The 7,148-nt window shown below is 38.2% G+C and overlaps 1 pseudogene across 1 annotated transcript; it reads left to right on the forward strand.

The window, feature by feature from the left end:
* Window positions 1-3,967: 3,967 nt before the first annotated feature.
* On the forward strand, window positions 3,968-6,146 carry LOC308616325 (cysteine protease ATG4C-like; annotated as a pseudogene). The gene is made up of 3 exons: window positions 3,968-4,063; window positions 4,185-4,352; window positions 4,436-6,146. The product of its transcript is annotated as a cysteine protease ATG4C-like (transcript).
* Window positions 6,147-7,148: the final 1,002 nt, after the last annotated feature.

The raw sequence follows: 7,148 nt of genomic DNA on the forward strand, positions 1-7,148 counted from the left end.
ATAAACAAAATTGATAAACCATTAGCCAGACTCATCAAGAAAAAGAGGTAGTGGACTCAAATCAATAAAATTAGAAATGAAAAAGAAGAAGTTACAACACACACCGCAGAAATACAAAGCATCCTAAGAGACTACTACAAGCAACTCTATGCCAATAAAATGGACAACCTGGAAGAAATGGACAAATTCTTAAAAAGGTATAACCTTCCAAGACTGAACCAGGAAGATATAGAAAATATGAACAGACCAATCACAAGTAATGAAATTGAAACTGGGATTAAAAATCTTCCAACAAACAAAAGTCCAGGACCAGATGGCTTCACAGGTGAATTCTTTCAAACATTTAGAGAAGAGCTAACACCCATCCTTCTCAAACTCTTCCAAAAAATTGCAGAGGAAGGAACACTCCCAAACTCATTCTATGAGGCCACCATCACTCTGATACCAAAACCAGACAAAGATACTACAAAAAAAGAAAATTACAGACCAATATCACTCATGAATATAGATGCAAAAATCCTCAACAAAATACTAGCAAGCAGAATCCAACAACACATTAAAAGGATCATACACCATGATCAAGTGGGATTTATCCCAGGGATGCAAGGATTCTTCAAATACACAAATCAATCACTGTGATGCACCATATTAACAAACTGAAGAATAAAAACCATATGATCATCTCGGTAGATGCAGAAAAACCCTTTGACAAAATTCAACACCCATTTATGATAAAAAACTCTCCAGAAAGTGGGCATAGAGGGAACCTACCTCAACATAATAAAGGCCATATACGACAAACCCACAGAAAACATCATTCTCAATGGTGAAAAACTGAAAGCATTTCCTCTAAGATCAGGAAGAAGACAAGGATGTCCATTCTCACCACTACTATTCAACATAGTTTTGGAAGTCCTAGCCACGACAATCAGCAAAGAAAAAGAAATAAAAGGAATAAAAATTGGAAAAGAAGAAGTAAAACTGTCACTGTTTGCAGATGACATGATACTATACATAGAGAATCCTAAAGATGTTACCAGAAAACTACTAGAGCTAATCAATGAATTTGATAAACTTGTAGGATACAAAATTAATGCACAGAAATCTCTTGCATTCCTATACATTAATGATGAAAAATCTGAAAGAGAAATTAAGGAAACACTCCCATTTACCACTGCAACAAAAAGAATAAAATACCTAGGAATAAACCTACATAGGGAGACAAAAGACCAGTATGCAGAAAACTATAAGACACTGATGAAAGAAATTAAAGATGATACCAACAGATGGAGAGATATACCAAGTTCTTGAACTGGAAGAATCAATATTGTGAAAATGACTATACTACCCAAAGCAATCTACAGATTCAATGCAATCCCTATCAAATTACCAATGGCATTGTTTACAGAACTAGAACAAAAAATCTTAAAATTTGTCTGGAGACACAAAAGACCCCAAATAGGCAAAGCAGTCTTGAGGGAAAAAGACGGAGCTGGAGGAATCAGACTCTCTGACTTCAGAGTATACTATAAAGTTACAGTAATCAAGACAATATGGTACTGGCAGAAAAACAGAAACATAGATCAGTGGAACAAGATAGAAAGCCCAGAGATAAACCCACGCACCTATGATCAACTAATCTATGATGAAGGAGGCAAGGATATACAATGGAGAAAAGACAGTCTCTTCAATAAGTGGAGCTGGGAAAACTGCACAGCTACATGTAAAAGAATAAAATTAGAACACTCCCTAACTCCATACACAAAAATAAACTCAAAATGGATTAGAGACCTAAATGTAAGACCAGACACTATAAAACTCTTAGGAAGAACACTCATTGACATAAATCACAGCAAGATCTTTTTTGATCCAGCTCCTAGAGTAATGGAAATAAAAACAAAAATAAACAAATGGGACCTAATGAAACTTCAAAGCTTTTGCACAGCAAAGGAAACCATAAACAAGACCAAAAGACAACCCTCAGCCTGGTAGAAAATATTTGCAAATGAATCAATGGACAAAGGATTAATCTCAAAGTATATAAAAAGCCCATGCAGCTCAACATTAAAAAAACAAACAACCCAATCCAAAAATGGGCAGAAGACCTAAATAGACATTTCTCCAAAGAAGACATACAGATGGCCAAGAAGCACATGAAAAGCTGCTCAACATCACTAATTATTAGAGAAATGCAAATCAAAGCTACAATGAGGTATCACCTCACATCAGTTAGAATGGGCATCATCAGAAAATCTACAAACAACAAATGCTGGAGAGGCTGTGGAGAAAAGGGAACCCTCTTGCACTGTTGGTGGGAATGTAAATTCATACAGCCACTATGGAGAACAGTATGGAGGTTCCTTACAAAACTAAAAATAGAACTACCATATGACCCAGCAATCCCACTACTGGGCATATACCCACAGAAAACCATAATTCAAAAAGACACACACCCCAATATTCACTGCAGTACTATTTACAATAGCCAGATCATGGAAGCAACCTAAATGCCCATCGACAGACGAATGGATAAAGAAGTGGTACGTATATACAATGGAATATTACTCAGCCATAAAAAGGAACGAAATTGGGTCATTTGTTTAGACGTGGATGGATCTAGAGACTGTCATATAGAGTGAAGTAAGTCAGAAAGAGAAAAACAAATATCGTATATTAACAAACATATGTGGAACCTAGAAAAATGGTACAGATGAACTGGTTTGCAGGGCAGAAATTGAGACACAGATGTAGAGAACAAACGTATGGACACCAAGTGGGGAAAGCGGCGGGGGGGTGCGGGGTGGTGGTGGTATGAATTGGGCAATTCGGATTGACATGTATACACTGATGTGCATAAAATGGATGACAATTAAGAACCTTCTGTATAAAAAAATAAAAGTAAATTAAAAATTAAAAAAAGATAAACAATAAGTTCCTACTATATAGCATAGGGAACTATATTCAATATCCTATGATAAACCATAGTGAAAAAGAATATGAAAAATAATACATATATATATCCTGAATCAGTTTGCTGTATACCAGAAACTAACACAATATTGTAAATCAACTATACTTCAATTAAAAAAAAATTTTAATGTCAATCATAGCATCTATGTTAATGTTTATCATTAACACCCATGCAATTCTATTTTTCCCTTGGTCCTGATTTTATATTTCTATTTTCCTAAATTATTACTTATGTCCCAATTATCTGTCTCCAGCTCAGATCACTTTCCAGAGATTCAGAACCAGTCTTCTCAATATCTCAGTTTAGATTGCCACTAGAATCTCAAACTGAAAATGTCTAAAACTGCACTTAATTCCCCACCTAAAAAACAAAACAAAAAAATATCCAGCTCTTCCTCCTTGTTTTTCTCAAGCTCAAAGAATGTTAACCCCATCCATCTAATAGACGGAGTCAGAAATCTTAGTCATCCTTGATTCTTCTCTTTTTCTCACTCTCTGTATCTGTCAAGATGTGCTAGGTTGTATTGCTGTATAGCAAATAACCCCCAACTCTCAGTGGCTTAACACAGTGCAAGTTTATTTCTCCCTCTGACTACTGAGTCGGAGCTGGGGGTCTGCTCCACTTTGTCACACTGCCTCTAGGTCCCAGGCTGAGAGATAAGCCACTATCTCAGCATTCTTGGTCACCACAATGAAGGGAAAAGAGCTCTGAAGGGTTTCATCTTGGCGATTTCATGCTCAGCCCAGAAGCAACACACATCACCTCGGCTAGAGCTGATAACTTGGCCCCCACACCCAACCACAGAAAGCCAGGAAGTATAGCCCTACCACGTGCCCAGAGGCAGAGGGCAGAAAAATTAATAAGTAACATTAATGACTACCACACTGTCTTAGGATGGACTCCCCAGAAGCAGACTCTGAGATGAAGATTCATGTGAAAGCGACTAATTAGGAAGTGCCACTAGGAAGAAACAGTAAGGGAGTGAGGAAGAGAGACATGGAAGAGAAGGAAGTTAAGCAAGTGTTTGATATCAAACAAAGTCCTGACTATGGTGGCTGGGGAGCTCGAGGTACCTGTAGCTGCGGCGCTGAGGTCAGAGCGTCTGCATGTGTGCTGGCTACTTTTGTAGCAGTTGCTGCTGGAACTGGAACATTTCCTGGACAAAAGACTAAACTTACAGAAGAATGCAATCAAGTGATGGCTTTTTCTTCAGAATCTGAATAGGGAGGCCACAGGAACAGATGAAGTTGACAAGTTAAAAACTAAATTTATATCTGCTTGCAACAATGTGAAATATAGTTGGGTGTTGAAAACAAAGACATATTTTAGTAGAAATTCCCCTGTATTATTGCTTGGAAAGTGTTACCATTTTAAATATGAAGTTGTTTAGACTACAGGCATACCTCAGAGATATTGCGGGTTTGGTTCCAGACCACTGCAATAAAGCAAAGATTTCAATAAAATGAAAATGAACTGTTACCTGCAAGATCAGGATGTACAATAGAAGATCATGTAATTGAGGGAAACGTAGAAGAATTTCGTAAAGGTTTCATTTCAAGAATATGGCTTACCCACAGGGAAGAATTTCCTCAAATAGAAGGCTCAGCTTTGACAACAGACTGTGCTTGGAGCTGTACATTAAGAACTGGCCAGATGCTATTGGCTCAAGGACTCAGACTACACTTTCTTGGTAGAGCTTAGACCTGGCTGGCCTGATGCTTTGAACACTGAAAATTCAGACTCTGAATCATGGACTTCCAACACTGTAAAAAAAATTTACTGCATCTTTCGAAGGGTCACTTTCAGGGGAAAGAGAACTCAAAACCCCAACAATTTCTCTGAAGGAAACAATCGGGAGATATTCTGATGATCATGAAATGCAAAATGAAATTTATCACAGGAAAATCATCCCTTGGTTTGGTGATTCCCCCTTCGCTCTCTTTGGTTTACACCAACTAATAGAATATGGAAAGAAGTCTGGGGAAAAAGCTGGAGATTGGTATGGACCAGCTGCGGTTGCTCACATTTTAAGAAAAGCAGTTGAAGAAGCAAGACACCCCGATTTACAAGGAATAACTATTTATGTTGTGCAACATTGTACAGTTTACAGTTCTGATGTAACTGATAAACAGTGTGCTTCCATGGCCTCTGATAATACAGATGACAAAGCTATTATTATTCTAGTTCCTGTTAGACTTGGTGGAGAAAGAAACAATGCCGACTATTTAGATTTTGTAAAGGGTATTTTAAGCCTTGAATACTGTGTGGGTATTATTGGTGGCAAACCTAAACAGTCATATTACTTTGCTGGATTTCAAGATGACACTTTGATTTACATGGATCCTCATTACTGCCAATCTTTTGTAGATGCCAGCATAAAGGATTTCCCTCTTGAGACTTTCCACTGCCCTTCTCCCAAAAAGATGTCATTTCGAAAAATGGATCTTAGCTGTACAATAGGATTTTACTGTTGAAATGTTCAGGACTTCAAACGAGCTTCTGAAGAAATCACTAAGATGCTGAAAATTTCTTCTAAGGAGAAATATCCCTTATTTAGTTTTGTTATGGTCATTCCAGAGACTATGATTTTACATCTACTACAACCAATGAAGAAGACCTTTTCTCAGAGGATGAAAAGAAAAGATTAAAAAGATTTAGCACAGACGGGTTTGTCTTGCTGTAAAGATCAGCACATTTGTGCTCAATGAGAAGAAATCCTTTGAAGGAGGAAAAAGGAAGAGAAACAAGTATACTTGAAACTGGTTTACTTTCACAAATATCTTAATTTTATATGTTCTTTAAAAAAAGAACATTTGAGGGCTTCCCTGGTGGTGCAGTGGTTGAGAGTCCACCTGCCGATGCAGGGGACGCGGGTTCGTGCCCCGGTCCGGGAAGATCCCACATGCCGCAGAGCGGCTGGGCCCGTGAGCCATGGCCGCTGAGCCTGCGCGTCCGGAGCCTGTGCTCCGCGACGGGAGAGGCCACAAGAGTGAGAGGCCTGTGTACAGCAAAAAAAAAAAAAAAAAAAGAACATTTGAAAATACACAAGTTTTAAAGCTATTTTTCTGAAAGAGAAATGATTTAGTAAATCTTGATTTCTAATAAATATCAAGTGATTCTGGCTGCATTCCTATTTCCCTAAGATCTGCTAGTGATAACTCTACCTTAACTGCAAGTCTTCCAGTCTTCAAATTCTTCCACCTGGGTACACTATTCTCCTGAAGGTTTTATGATATTGGGCCCCAAAATGGGATCACCAAATAGTTTCAAAAGCTTCAGTTTATACTAATGACCAGAAGACCAGAGAATGAATCTTCAGTGCTGCCTAAGCCTCCTGATATTAATGCAACCAAAGGGTACTTTTGGATGTATGTTGATATTTTAAATAGTAATTTTTAGCTGTGATATGATACAATTACATAAGCAGAATTTTGAGTTAAGGTAATACTTAGCAATATGATTTTACAATGGCTCCTCATTTTGCTTGCTGCTGAGCTTTCTCTGGGGAGTGAAGGTAAAGTATTGGTTTTCCCCACAGATTTAAAGTTTACGTTATTAATAATAACTACATCCAATCCAACAGATAAAGGCAAAATTGTTTGTTTCCTATCTCAAAAATGAAATTTTATGGAAACTCTACTTATTATGCAGTTTTAAAAGCTAAAGATTGGGCTTCCCTGGTGGCGCAGTGGTTGAGAGTCCACCTGCCCATGCAGGGGACGCAGGTTCATGCCCAGGTCCAGGAGGATCCCACATGCCGCGGAGCAGCTGAGGCTGTGCGTCCGGAGCCTGTGCTCCGAAAAAGCTAAAGATAAGTACCAGGAAAGATGTCAGTAGATTCTCCTCCATGTGATTTTTGCTATTTGTATAAACCAGTGCAGTGGTGTTTAGAAGCTGAGGCCATCTATAAGGTAAATCTGCCTTAAGTGTATTATGTATTATTTAAAGGCAAATTTGTGATGTAAAAGTATAAGAGTTATTACTGAGCCAGGTTTATAAAGTACTTTAATAAAGATATAAGAACATTAAAACAAACAAACAAACGAAAAAACAACAAAGTCCCTAGGAGGGCAATTTAGGCTTAACTCCACGGAAGAGCCTGGAGACAGTCGTACCTGAGAGCGGTCTGGACCAGGGGCAAGGAAGCTGGAGGAGGTATACTTCCATGCCAGGAGTC

The sequence above is a fragment of the Mesoplodon bidens genome, assembly GCF_964165515.1.
Source record: "Mesoplodon bidens genome assembly, chromosome: 4".
Classification (NCBI taxonomy): domain Eukaryota; kingdom Metazoa; phylum Chordata; class Mammalia; order Artiodactyla; family Ziphiidae; genus Mesoplodon; species Mesoplodon bidens.